The following is a 15,051-nucleotide window of genomic DNA, read 5'->3' on the forward strand; positions in this document are numbered from 1 at the left end:
ATGGATGAAGGTGTGTGAAGCATCCTATGATGGAATAATAAAGGAAAAAAAAAGAAAGGAAAAAAAAAAGCCTTCTTTATGTCTATTGTATAGTCCATTTTATAGAGACTTTGTGGAGGCATGGTTTCCAAATGTCCTTCTCTTCTGCTTCAGAAAGTTTGCCCAGCAAACAGGCATGTTTAGTTTTGGCTGAACCATCTCCTTCAGTAAAACATCCATGATTTAATTAATTTGCTCACAGCAGCATTCTCAACACACTTTATTCATCATGGTATTTTATTCTTTCTCCTCTAATTCCTCTCTTCTTTCCCCCCAGATAATACAACCCCAATGCAAAAAACAAATAAATAATAAAAAATAAACTTTATGGTTATATAATGCATGCATTTTTTGGATAAAATATTAACTGACTAGTTCAATAATTTTCTATTCCAAAATCAATTACAAACAACCACCAAATAAAATACATTCATTAAATATACAAAATATTTTAAAGTAATTAAAACTAAAGAATGGAATGGAATGGGATAGGATAGGATAGGATAGGATAGGATAGGATAGGATAGGATAGGATAGGATAGGATAGGATAGGATAGGATAGGATAGGATAGGATGGGATAGGACAGGATAATAGGATAGAATGGAATGGAATGGAATGGAACGGAACGGAACAGAACAGAACAGAATAAAATAGAATCATTATGGTTGGAAGAGACCTTCAAGGTCATCTGGTCCAACCATCCCCCTAACACAAATATCACCCACTAAACCATGTCCCTAAGCAAAATGTCCAACCTTTCCTTGAACACCCCCAGGGACGGTGACGCCACCACTTCCCTGAGCAACCCATTCCAATGCCTGACTGTTCTTTCTGAGAAGAAATGTCTCCTATTTTCAACCTAAACCTTCCCTGGTGCTACTTGAGGCCATTCCCTCTAGTCCTATCACTAGTTACCTGTGAGAAGAGGCTGCCCCCCGCTCCCCACACCTTCCTTTCAGGTAGTTGGAGAGAGCAATAAGGTCTGCTCTGAGCCTCCTCTTCTCCAGACTAAACAACCCCAGTTTCCTCAGCCACTCCTCATAGGACGTGTTCCAGACCCTTCACCATCTTTGTAGGAATGGAATGGAATGGAATGGAATGGAATGGAATGGAATGGAATGGAATGGAATGGAATGGGATAGAATAGAATAGAATAGAATAGAATAGAATAGAATAGAATAGAATAGAATAGAATAGAATAGAATAGAATAGAATAGAATAGAATAGAATAAAATAGAATAGAATAGAATAGAATAGAATAGAATAGAATAGAATAGAATAGAATAGAATAGAATAGAATAGAATAGAATAGAATAGAATAGAATAGAATAGAATAGAATAGCTCAGAAGGAAGGGATTCATTTAAAGCTTTTTAATCTAGTTCAACTGCCTGACTATTTTGGGGCTAACCAAAAGTTAAAGGGCATTATCCAATTGCCTCTTGAACACTGACAGGCAGGGAGCATCAACTACCTCTTTAGCAAGCCTTTTCTGGTATTTGACCATCCTCACAGTAATGACATTTTTCCTAATGTCCAGTCTGATCCTCCCCTGGTGCAGCTTTGTTTCATTTCCACACATCCTGCCATTGGTTACCAGGGAGCAGAGATCAGCACCTTCTTCTCCACTTCCCCTCCTCAGGAAGCTGTAGAGAGCAATGAGGTCACTTCTCAGCTTTCTTTTCTCCAAACTAGACAACCCAGGTGTCCTCAGCCTCTCCTCACAGAACATGCCTTCCAGCCCTTTTACCAGCTGTGTTGTCCTCCTCTCAATGATTTCAAGGACCTTAACATTTTTTTTTTTTTATATTGTGGATCCCAGAACTGCATGCAATGTTCAAGGTGAGGCTGCACCAACGCTAAATATAGTGTGAGAATTGCGTCTTAGGATCAGCTGGCTGTGCTGTGTTTAATGCATCGCAAAATGCAGTTTGCCTTCTTGGCTGCCAGGAAACCCTGCTGGCATGTGTTGAGCCTACTGTTGACCAGCACCCCTGATCTGTTTTTGCTGAGCTGCCCTCCAGCTGCTCATCTCCCAGTTTGTACCTGTGCTTGGCATTACTTTTTTCCAGGTGCAGAACACAACATTTACTTTGTTGAACTTCATGCCATTGCTAATTGCTCAGTGCTCCAACCTACCTAGATTCCTCTCTGCAGAAGGAGAGAAAAGAAGAAGAAAAGAGAAAAGGGAGAAGAAACTAAAAAAAATAAAATAAAAATGGCCTGATGTTTGAAATGGGATAGATGGAATAGATATGCACGGAGACCCAGAGAGATTATTCCACATTACAAAAACTGCAACAGAAAGAGCTTATGTATCATCGCAGTCAAGAGGTTTGAAAAAGTGTTTCATTCAGTTGGTATGACTTAGGAAAAGGAAAAAAAAAAATAAAAAAAAAACGATTATATATTGTGTTCTTTGTAACTATTATATGAATCCATAAGGGGTTAAACTAGTCTTCCAGGTTGTGTATTGAAATAAAAAAAATAATTCACTGTGCCACTACTGATACTAAATACACCTGAACTGAACTCTTCCAATTTTTACAATGTGTGCCAAAACTGAACCCCCACTTTTACAGTAGTAAACTGTAAACCTAGTAAAACTTATACTGGGTTTTATGGGGCTTTGAGCAACCTGGTCTAGTTGAAGGTGTCCCTGCCTGTGGCAGGGGGTTGGAACTAGATGATCTTTAAGGTCCCTTCCAAGCAAAATATTTTCTCCATCTCTGCTTCCTTACAGTGAATATTATTTTATGGTTCAGTTTAAGATCTGTCTAGAAAGAAACCTATGCTATTAATTTAGGTTGGGATTTCACAGTCTGTGTTGGCTTATTTGTGTTGGCTTATCTGATTTTCAGCTCAATCAGCCTTAAAACAGCTGATTAGCTGAAATACCTTCTTAGCTGCTCTTGAAAATCCCTTGGTAGGTTTTCCTAAGGATTTTCTACAATTACAAAAAAAAAAAAAAGATTTGAATGTTTTAGTGCAGAAACTTTGAACTTACTGTAATAGCCCACCTACTAAGTCTACTTGTCTCTACCTACTAGTATCACCTTAATACAGGAACAGTACTGGAAAGGAGGTGTATATTATGCAGTAGTATCAAGCTTTCTGAGGTGTTCTTTACATATTAAAATATTAATATAGTTTATTTATATGTTATATAATATACATATCTATTTCCTATGAACAAGGTTTAGTTTTGTTTTTTTTTATCAAAGAAAATAGACTGACTCAATCCTGTTATATTTTATTTTATTTTATTTTATTTTATTTTATTTTATTTTATTTTATTTTAATTTTATTTTTATATCAATTTAGGATCTTATCTATGCTTTTCACCAGACAAATTTCACTGGTTATAAATGAAATTGTGATATAAGGTAACACACATTAATCCTTTCAGTGACAGACTCAGTCATCCAACATATTCACAGTGTATGGAGATTGTGAAGAGTATACAACCACACAACTAGTAGACTACATCAATCTTGCATATACAGGCATGATTTACTGTCTCTCCTCTATTATGAATGCAATTTCAACCTACCTATTGCCAATGGAAGACTACAGAACAGGATCTTACATCCCAGGAGAGAATCCTAGCCTCATAGCAAGGCACGTCACAAGCCACCCCTACAAGAAGAGGTCAGGGGATTTTTAGGCTAAGCTTATCGGTAAAAGCTTTCAGTGGGCCAGGTAGGGAAGAAGGTGGGAAGATGTTTACTTCTGGACTCCTTAGAATTTGAATGAGAAAAAGGACTCCATTCTGAACCTCGTGACTCAAAGTAAGGGTATCCCCAATGCTTTTAATCCTACCCTGTCATTTGTTTGCCATAACAAATCTTGTTAATGTTGCACTTACCACCAGAACTTCATTAAACCACTGTCTCATTCATGATTAAGCCCTGCTAAATCATTATTTTCATCAAATATATTGTTGCTGTTTTTTTCATGAGTGAAGTGCATAATTAGTTTCATGACAGAAGTCTAGGAAGGCTGACTTGCAAGTGCATGAAGACTCTCATATATCCATTGCTCCCTGTACTCATAAGCATATGAAATTTGTAGGTTGAGAAGGACTTACCTGTCCGTGTAGGCTGTTATCCAAATTCTAAGCACCTGATATTCTGGTGGCAGGCATCTATGCCAGACAAATCTCATTTTAACCAAAACACTCAACATGTTCATTCCTCCAACATAGCATTCCTTTGCAAATGTTGAAAGAGATGGTACAATTGGAGAAGACATTTACATGGATTTAACTATTTATTAATAGCTGCCTTTCATTTATTAGACAGTCAATTTCTGAAATATTTACACTATCTATTTTGCCATTAGCATGGAAGAAGTAACGAGAATGATCTTGGTAATTATCAGTTTAAATTCCTTTTAGTCCAAAGCTACCAGTTCAGAATGAAGAAATAATTGCCAGCTAGGTGCTTACTTAATCACTGCATTAAGTACTATGTAGACAAGGCTTCAGAAAATGTTTCAAGCAAAAGCAAGTCAGAGAATTAACCCTCCTAATATAGAATCATAGAATATCCCGAGTTGGAAGGGACCCATAAGGATCATCAAGTCCAACTCCTGGCACTGCACAGGTCTACCCAAAAGTTTTGATCATGTGACTAAGTGTATTGCTTCTTAAATTCAGACAGGCTTGGTGCAGTGACTACTTCACTGGGGAGCCTGTTCCAGTGTGCAACCACCCTCTCGGTGAAGAACCTCTTCCTGATGTCCAGCCTAAACTTCCCCTGCCTCAGCTTAACACCGTTCCTGCGGGTCCTACCACTGGTGTTTACGGAGAATAGGTTGGTGCCTGCCTCTCCACTCCCCCTCTCGAGGAAGTTGTAGACTGCGATGAGGTCCCCCCTCAGCCTCCTCTTCTCCAGGCTGAACAGGCCCAGTGACCTCAGCCGCTCCTCATATGTCTAGGCCCTTCACCATCTTCGTCGCCCTCCTCTGGACACTCTCCAACAGTTTAATGTCCTTCTTGTACTGTGGTGCCCAGAACTGCGCACAGTACTCGAGGTGAGGCCGCTCCAGCGCAGAGTAGAGTGGGACAATCACTTCCCTCGACCGACTAGCGATTCCATGCTTGATGCACCCCAGGGTGCAGTTGGCCCTCCTGGCTGCCAGGGCACACTACTGGCTCATATTCAACTTGCTGTCAACCACAACCCCCAGATCCCTCTCTGCAGTGCTGCTCTCCAGCATCTCGTTGCCCAGTCTGTACGTATAGCTAGGGTTGCCCCGTCCCAGGTGCAGGACCCGGCACCTGCTTTTGTTAAACTTCATGTGGTTGGTGATCGCCCAGCTCTCCAATCTGTCCAGATCTCTCTGCAAGGCCTTTCCACCCTCATCCGAGTCCACAACTCCTCCAAGTTTGGTGTCGTCGGCAAATTTGCTCAGAACACCTTCTAGTCCTACATCCAAATCATTTATAAAAACATTGAAGAGGACTGGCCCTGAAAAGGAGCCTCGAGGGAACCCACTAGTGACCATTCGCCAGCCAGATGTGGCCCCATTTACCACAACCCTTTGAGCCCTGCCCGTCAGCCAATTGCTCACCCATCGTATGATGTTTTTGTTAAGTTGTATGCTGGACATTTTGTCCAGTAGGATCCTATGGGAAACCGTGTCAAAAGCTTTGCTGAAGTCCAAAAAGATCACATCAGCTGGTTTCCCTTGATCGACTAGATGGGTGATCTTATCATAAAAGGAAATCAAATTTGTTAGGCAGGAGCTACCCCACATGAACCCATTTGGCTGGGACCAATGACTGCATTGTCCCCAGGCGCGCTTCAGTAGTTTCAAGGATCATCCTCTCCATAATTTTACCAGGCACTGACATGAGACTGACAGGCCTGTAATTGCTAGGGTCTTCTTTCGTACCCTTCTTGAAAATTGGCACATTTGCCAGCTTCCAGTCCACTGGGACCTCTCCAGATTCCCAGGATCGTTGAAAAATAATTGAGAGAGGTCCCGTGATGACATCAACCAGCTCTTTAAGCACCCTGGGATGAATCCCATCCGGACCCATGGACTTGTGTGGAACCAGGTGTAGCAGCAAATCCCGCACACGTTCAGGGTCAGTTGGGAGTTTGTCATTCCCACTGTCATGGTCCTCCAGCTCAGGGTACCCTGGGTCCCGAAGCCCATCATCAGTGTTGAAGACAGAGGTGAAAAAGGCATTAAACTTCTCTGCTTTGCCTATGTCATTGTCTGTGAGGAGACGTTCCCCATCAAGTAGTGGACCTATGTTTTCTTTGGTTCTCCTTTTTCTGTTCACATACCTATAAAAAACCTTTTTTATTGTCTCCCACAGACATGGCCAACTTCAACTCTAGTTGGGCTTTGGCCACACGAATTTTCTCCCTACAAACACAAACAACATCCTTGTATTCCTTCCTCATCACCTGACCCTCCTTCCAGCAGCCGTACACTTTCTTTTTTCACCTAAGCTCCAGTAGAAGATCCCTGGTCAGCCAGGCCGGCCTTCTGCCCCACCTGCCTGACTTCCGATATTTTGGAATCGCCTGATCTTGTGCTTTTAGGAGGCAGTGCTTAAAGATTGACCAGCACTGACAGACACCAATGCCTTCAAAAGCAGTTTCCCAGGGGACCTTGCTGACTAGTTCCCTGAGCAGCCTGAAGTCTGCTTTCCCCATATCCAGGGCTGAAATTTTGGTGGCAGTTTTCCTTCTGTCACCATAAATTCTAAACTCAACCACTTCATGGTCACTATGACTGAAACAGCCGCCAATTGCCACGTCTACCACAAGACCCTCTCTGTTCTCCAGCAACAGATCTAGGAGGGCACCTTTCCTAGTTGGCTCCCTTAGCACCTGCACCAAGAAGTTATCATCTAGGTGCTTTATGAACCTCCTGGACTTGCTCGTGTCAGCCGTGAGGTGATCCCAGTTGATGTCTGGCCGGTTGAAATCCCCCATAAGGACAAGGGGAGTTCATCTCAAGGCATCTCTTAGTTCTGCAAAGAATAATTCATCGGCGTTGTCGTCCTGGCCAGGTGGTCTGTAATAGACTCCCACAACGACATCCCCTTTATTTGTTCATCCCTTAATCCTTACCCAGAGGCTCTTAACTTTGCCATCGCCAACTTGAAGTTCCACACAGTCCAGCCCAAGCTTCACATACATCACCACCCCACCACCTTGCCTACCCTGCCTGTCCCTCCTGAAGAGCCTGTAACCATCTATTGCAACACACCAGCTACAGGACTCATCCCACCAGGTTTCGTTTATGCGGATGGTGTCGTAGCTGTGGGACTGGGCCAAGACTTCTAGCTCGTCCATTTTATTCCTCATACTGCGTGCGTTTGTGTAGAAGCACTTCAAATGCGCCTCCCTACACGCAGCACCTTGTGTAGCCAACTGAAGGGCCTCACTAGCACACAGTCACTCTGATTCTAGCGCACCATCCCTTAGCTCATCACCAGCGTGCCTGGTTTTATCCCCTTCCCCCTTCGACTCTAGTTTAAAGCCCTATCTATCAGCCCTGCCAACTCCTGAGCAAAAATCCTCACCCCGCTCTGAGAGAGGCACATCCCATGTGGTGCCAGCAGGCCCGGTGTCGTGTAGACCTTCCCGTGATCAAAAAACCCAAAGTTCTGCTGGCTGCACCAGTCCCGAAGCCACATGTTAATGTGATGAGTCTGCTTGTCAGCATTGATCCCCCCTATCAGAAGAACAGAGGCAAATACAACCTGTGCCCCTGGTCCTTTAAGTAGTCACCCCAAAGCCCTAAAGTCCCTTTGGATCGCTCTTGGACTTCTCGTTGCTACCTCGTCATTACCAGCCTGAAAGACCAGTAGCGGGTAGTAGTCGGTGGGACATACCAGGCGCTTGACTTTCTTAGCAAAGTCTCTCACCTGAGCCCTGGGGAGGCAACAGACTTCCCTGTGGGTTGGGTGCGGTCAGCATATTGGGCCCTCTGTCCCTTTCAGAAGGGAGCCCCCCATGACAATAACCCTTCTTTCTTTTTTGACAGATGATGTAGCAATGTGGGGGGTAGGTTGCCTTGCCTTAGGCACCCTCTCCAACTGGGACGGGCTTTCATCTACTTCAGTGTTTTGACTGTCATGTTCTAGACCCTCATACCTGTTATATAAGGGTGGATGGGAAGGTGAGGTGGACAGGGACAGGGCTTGCCTACCACCCCAGACAGGAACCTGCCTCCATTCCCCCCCTTGGCCTAGGTCTCCTCTTACTGCCTGGCGGGATGAGAGAACTTTTGTCTTCTGCGCAGCAGAAGACACCTGTGCTGTGGCAGGCTCGTGAGTCCGTCTCAGAGAGGGTAGAGTACACCTCCACCAGTCAGTTTCCTTCTCTGACTCCCTGATGCTCCTGAGCCTGCTCACCTCCTCCCGAAGCTCTGCTACCTGGCTGAGCAGCTCTTCAATCTGGGCACACCTCCCACAGGTATACCACTCGCTGCTGCTGTTGGATACCGACAGAAGACTCGGGCACACCCTGCAGCCCAAGACCTGGACGGCAGTGTGTTTTCCCGAGCCCTCCGTCCGAGTAGCCACATTGGTGACTGCGGCTGGAGATTTTTTACAAAGTTTTAAAAAAATATGTCAGCGTCTTTCTAAGAATGTTCTTTCTCCTGTGCATTCTTTCTCTATGCTTTACTACTTGAAGTTTCAGTAGTGAATGTAGAGTTTGCTTTGATTTGACACAATTTGAGGCTAAGCTGGAGTCTACTCAGAATTCTTTTATAGCCTGTTTGAGTTTTGTCACCACATTGCCACTTCCTCATTATTCTCTTACTTTTCACTTCTGCTTGGAGATCCCACTAAAACACCTCTAGCAGAGAAAGGCATATTGTGTCAATGATTTAAAGACTCAGAAGGTCATTTTCTTGTATGTCAGAAAATGTCTCAATTGGACAGACGTGGATGATGTGTGCAATATAACCCAAATATTTTGAGATTTATTTAGAATATTTACTTTACTTTTTTTTTTTTTTGTGTGTGTGTGTTAGCTATACATACTAAATGTTGCTTTAACTATCATTTATTGTTAATTATTACTGAATAAATCTCCTTAGGGAACTAGAGCTCTCAGGTTTCGTTTTCCACAAAGTTCTTCAGTTTATGAAGAGCAAGGGAATGGTTGAGCCCAAATTTCTCCAGGAATGAATGATTTCTATTTTCTGGAATTCTACTTGACTTATGAAAATTACTTTTTCATAATATATGTGACTATTGAATTAACTATATTTTCAAAATTTAGGAAAGAAATTAATTTTCACTATTATTTAGTTTACCTTATGAAAGTGTTTATTAGGCTGCTAATTGCCATCTTCAACAGCATAGACCAAAATTTTGCTCAAAAACTTTAGATGTCTCCCAACTTTCATTTATCCAGTTTACCCAAGATACAGAAAGCAACTCTGACTAGAACCCTGGTAATTATTCAGCATCTTGTTGAAAACTATGCATTTTTTCTATATCTGAAATCTCTTGGGCACATCAGCTCTAGTACTAATTTACCTCCAGTTAATACAAGACGTGAAGGAATAGCTTAAAGCTGCATTACAGAAAGTTTAGATTGGATATTAGGGAAAAGTTCTTACTGAGAGGGTGGTCAAAAAATGAAACAAGCTCCCCAGAAAAGTGGTCATAGCCCCAAGCCTGCTGGTGTTCAAGATATGTTTGGACAATGCTGTTAATGCTCTTAAATATGTGGTCTATCTCTTGGGTTGCCTGGTGTGGTCAGGAGTTGGACTCAATGTTCCACATGGGTCTTTCTAACTCACAAGATTTTAGGATTTTATGAAAATGCAAATATTTTGCTCCAGAAAAGTGTTAGAAGAGTGAGCAAAGGGAAATGAATTGTATCCATTTGTACATTAATTTAAAGTATGGGAACAGTCCTCAGAACATAGAAGCATCTTTTACCCTACGCCAGGTAAGGACAGTAAACTCCTAGGTCTAACTATCGATTCATGAGCTCAGCTGTGTCTTTCCTTTTCCGCATAAGAATGGACCACACTTCCTTGCTTTTACATCATTTTTAAGAATAAGCTATAGAGGGTTCACTTAGGTACATTTTTGAGATGCAGATTTAATTCCAACAGAGAAAGAAGCTAGACTTTAAGACTACAGTATTTAATTCTTCATTGCTTTGGCCTTTAGATCTTTCTGAGTCAGTTCCACCTCTTTAAAATAAAAACAATCTTTTTTTTTTTTTCTTTCCTTAGGCATGTTGTGAGAAAGATCACAATAAAGATAATGAGATACTCAGATGCTATCATGACAGAGCCTTTCGTATTAACTATTGAAATGGATAGGTTAAGATTAAATGCCCCTTTCCTTCTTAATGAAGTAATTTGAAAGCTTTTACATTTAAAAGAAACACCAGTCCAAGTGCCTATCCCTGCATTTGTGTGTGGCCTAGAAGGCAGATACTGTAAAAATTATTAAGAACCCACTGAATAAAAATTATGACAAGAAATAAACAAATGTAAATATGAAAATGTATTCCTCTGCCACTTGTTTTTAGTTTAAAGGAATCCATGTTTTCTCCTAAGAAGCTGTTGATTCTCTTATGGTGAAAAACCCCAGATGCCTAACAAGTGAAATTGTGTGTTTCTTCCTCAATTCATGATACTACAGTGTGACAATTATGTCCCACAAGTTCCATCCATGTGGTAGTAGGGAGATTGGGGCAGATCCTAACAATCATCTTCTACATAACAAAAAATAATCTCAAAACATTAAAAATGTGCTTTGTATTATACATAAGGCCCAAACAACAGCAACAACAATAAAAACATAGTTGGAACAGTTCCACAGTCTGGTATTTCAGCAAAGTTGTTTTAAAGTCAAAGACAACCACTACAAATGTAGTACATCTCTCTCTTATTCTTGCTGAGCCACAACATAATGCTGCATAAAATCTTTATGTCACAGTGGATCATATTCAGTCCAGAGCTATGATTTCCAGTTTTCAAGCTTTCTGTTTCTTATAATATAGCTGTAAAAACAAACAAAAAATCACTTCTGAAAAGGAGGGTGTCTGTGGGGAGGGAGTATTTTCCATAATTGTGCAAATATGTAGGGGAGAGTAATCTCCTGGCAGACTACATGTATCATACTAGTGATTTCCAAGTTAAAAGTGAACGCCCCATTATTGACCTAAATTCGTAAGTATTTTGAGAGTAGCTGGTTGTAATGGGTCTGGTCGCGATGGCATTTATTTTCTTCATAGCAGCCCGTATGGTGGCTGTACTTTATATTTGTGGCCAAAGCAATGTTGATAGCATAGCAGTGTTTTAGCTACTATTGAACAGTGTTTGCACAACATCAAGGCCTTCTCTGTTTCTCACTCTGTCCCCCTGGAATGTAGTCTGGGTGAGCAAGAGCATGGTGTTGGGGTGGCGGGTGCACAGAAGTACAGAATTTTTTAACATAGGTTAATAGGCACAGCTGCAGGCTGGGGTCTATGCAGGCAAATTCATTTTGATAAGGCCACAAGAGTGGTTCGATGTCTGGAACAGGAGTGAATGCCACAACTAGAGGATGGAAAATTGTGTCATTTGTAAATAATAATAATAATAATAATAATAAAGTGATTTACCCACATGATGTCTTAACAAAAAGGACCAGTGCCATTCACAGAGGGATAAACTGGGTAAGTAAGGTAATGTTTGTATTTAGCATGTGTGACACAGCTACTGAAGTCACACATACATTTTTTTTTCCATACTTAACAAGAACAGTTTTGAGAAGACCAAAGAGTTTATCTTTTCCCATCTCTATTAAATGACTTCTAGGGAAATATCTATTGATAGATATCAAGAACGTTATCTATTTATATTATCAAAAACACTATATTGAGTGACTTTAGTTGAAGTCAGAAGCACTTTCACAAGAAACAGTAGCCATGTACTGAAAGGGCTCTTTTACCTACCAGAGAAGAACATAACAAGAACCAGCAAAGAGTGAAGCCAGACAAATTCAATGAGCAATCAGAATAGTTTCTCATTTGAATACAGTATAAAGAGAAACAGAACAATTTTCATCTCTTGATGTCTTCAGGTCAAAACTGGATTTCTCTCTGGAAGATGTACTGCCATCAAACACAAGTTCTTCATTTAAGATAGAAGTAAATGCAGTTTTATATCCTGTGACCTAGTTGCATTTCCACTGTAAAATCAAACAAGCACCAAAATTGTCTTGCTAGATATAAATAAAACTATAACGTCAGTTCTGAATAATGAAACTATTTTTGTTTTTGTATCACAAAGCTACCCACCAGCTTTCTCTTGACTGTTTTCAATGTCATCTCTGTAATCATCAATACAGAGTCTATTCGAAATAATATCATGAGTTTTTCCTTTTCCATTTGTACATATTGAAAAGATTGTTTAAGAAAACGGGTATGTAACTTCTGTCCTCTTACTAACCCCTGGGGTAAATTGATTTCCTTCTCATGATGGTTATGAAGGTTTGAAAATAACTAGATGTTATATAGAATGAACTAATTTTGGCTTTCAGTTTTTTAACATTTCAGTCAGATTTAATCCCTACTGTAATGAGTCCTCTGCTGTTTAGCCTCAGGGTCCACAAAGACCCAATCTAATGAACTTTCTTCTTTCTTTCTTCTTGTCACTTGTTCTAAAACAAATACATATTCTAAGTGATATAATAATTCACTGTACATGCAACTCATTTTTTTTTTTTTAATTTTTTGGCTCACAGAAATTTGAGTATTTTAAGTTCTAGTTAGTGCAACACTGAATTAAAAAAGTCTGATGGAAAATCTTCTGCAAGAGAAGACAACATATTTATGAAGTTTAAGAAAATAAAACAAAACAAAACAAAACATCCTCTAATTAATGTCAAATTATTCTAAATTAGCTGGTTTTATTGTCATAACAGTATGTCCTGGTTTAGTTAGGACAGAGTTAATTTTCCTCCTAGTAGCTGGTAGGGCGCTATGTTTTGGATTAGGATGAGAAGAGTGCTGATAACATGCTGATGTTTTAATTGTTGCAGAGCAGTTCTTACACCAGGCCAAGGACTTTTCAGCTTCTCGCTCTGTCCTGCCAGCGAGCAGGCTAGGGGTGCAGCAGGAGCTGGGAGGGGACAGACCCAGGACAGCTGACCCAAACTGGCCAAAGGGGTATTCCATACCATCTGACGTCATGCTAAACAATATATAGGGGTGGCTAGCCAGGGTGGGGGGGCCGGTTGCTTGGGGATAGGCTGGGCATCAGTCAACGGGTGGTGAGCAATTGCATTGTGCATCACTAGTTTTGTACACATTATTATTAGTAATATTATTATTATTATTATTATTTTCCTGTCTTAATAAACTGTCTTTATCTCAACTCACAGGCTTCACTTTCCCGTTTCTCTCCCCCATCCCAGAGAGGGAGGGGGGAGGGTGAGCGAACGGCTGTGCGGTGTTTAGCTGCCGGCCAGGTTAAAACACAACACAGTATTAGGCAGAATTCAGCTTTGAGTAAACATAGGTATCCCATGCCATTGCAGATGAACTAGAGAATCTGTCACTGCAAAGTCCATGTGTCTCCTATAGGTCTTGTGTATATCTGCCAGCCCAGTGACACTAAATGCATATATTTATGTACTTGAATCAGTCCCAGTGTTTTCACGCATAATTACATTTGAAGAATGGCTGTGGTACTTGTTGGTGTTCTTCATAGCACCCTGCATGGTGCTATGTTTTAGATTTGTTACTAGAACAGTTTTGGTTACAAAACAGTGTTTTAGCTATTGCAGAATAGAGCTTGTACAGCATCAAGGCCGCCTCTGCTTTTCTGTCTCCCCCAAGACAGGAGGCTGGGGATAGGCAAAAGCTTGGGAGCACAGCTGGAACAACTGACCCAAACTGACCAAAGGGATACTCCATACCATATAACATGGGTGCTGAGCTGTCAGTTGAGGTCACCCACTACATAAGGGCATACAAGAAAACTATTTATTCCCACTGAAGAGCTGAACCATCTTGATAAAATTAATGGTCTCAGTGTCTTAGCAGTTGTATCTCCAAAAGGCAGGGCTTCCTGAAACAGGATGATGCACTAAATGGAAGGGGAATCATCCAGTTATTAACCCACTTAAAACTATGGACAGGAAAAAGGCAACTACAACACCATGTGTTGTTAACTAGAAGCAGTCGAAAAGCCAAGTGGACAGTTTAATCAGTAGAGAGCAGCAACTGTCACTTTTTAGTCTCTGGGTTCTATAATAATATAAGTAAAATTTTATGTTTGAAATAATCTGTCAAATAGGCATGTTTGAACAAAATATTTTTTTTTTTGGTGGGTAATATATTGACATTTTGCACTGATGCTGATATAAGTGCTATTAGGGAAGGTTCATCTAAAGTTTGTCATTAACTCCATTGACTACTAGCTAGAACAATACTGACTGTAATGGAAACCTAAACTCCTGTCTCACTTGCTTACCTAAAGTTAGGTAAAATAAATTCCATCCAAAATCTGAGCTAGTTACCTAGCTAAATATATGGATAAATATATATAAATATACCTAAATATATGGAGAGACAGATCTGCTTCCTAAAGAGGCTTATTTCTCTTCATTATCTGTACCTATATGATTAGCATAACCTGGCTGACTCTTAGGAGGCCAAAATCAGGTAGGATATATCTTACTGTAGGTCAAGAAGGATCCACAAAAGCACCTGTCCTAGCTCAGTGGTATGCTATAAACAAACAACAACAGAAAAAAGTTTCTGAATATATATATATATTGCATGACATTATATACTACATGATATGCATGATATATACTCTTTCTACATATACACTTTACTGCATGGTAAAGAGAGAGGCCAAAGAACAGCAGCCCAGCAAGATTCTCCGACATTTAGAGATTAGAATCAAAATATTCCTGTACACTATTTTCTCTTATTTTGTTTTTACCTTTATGCCTCTCTATATAATCTATAGATGAAATGTGGCCTGAAACTATTAAATTCTGATTTAATA

General features: G+C 40.6%; 1 long non-coding RNA gene across 2 annotated transcripts in view; it reads right to left on the minus strand.

Annotated features, from left to right (window-relative positions):
• Nucleotides 1–10,807: 10,807 nt before the first annotated feature.
• Nucleotides 10,808–15,051, minus strand: part of LOC310883608 — a 73,452-nt gene continuing 69,208 nt past the window's right edge. For both annotated transcript variants that reach the window (XR_014573605.1, XR_014573606.1), the window contains one exon: nucleotides 10,808–11,048. This is a non-coding gene — a long non-coding RNA (uncharacterized lncRNA). The remainder of the gene's footprint in view (nucleotides 11,049–15,051) is intronic.

This window comes from Anser anser, assembly GCF_964211835.1.
Source record: "Anser anser genome assembly, chromosome: 1".
Lineage (NCBI taxonomy): Eukaryota > Metazoa > Chordata > Aves > Anseriformes > Anatidae > Anser > Anser anser.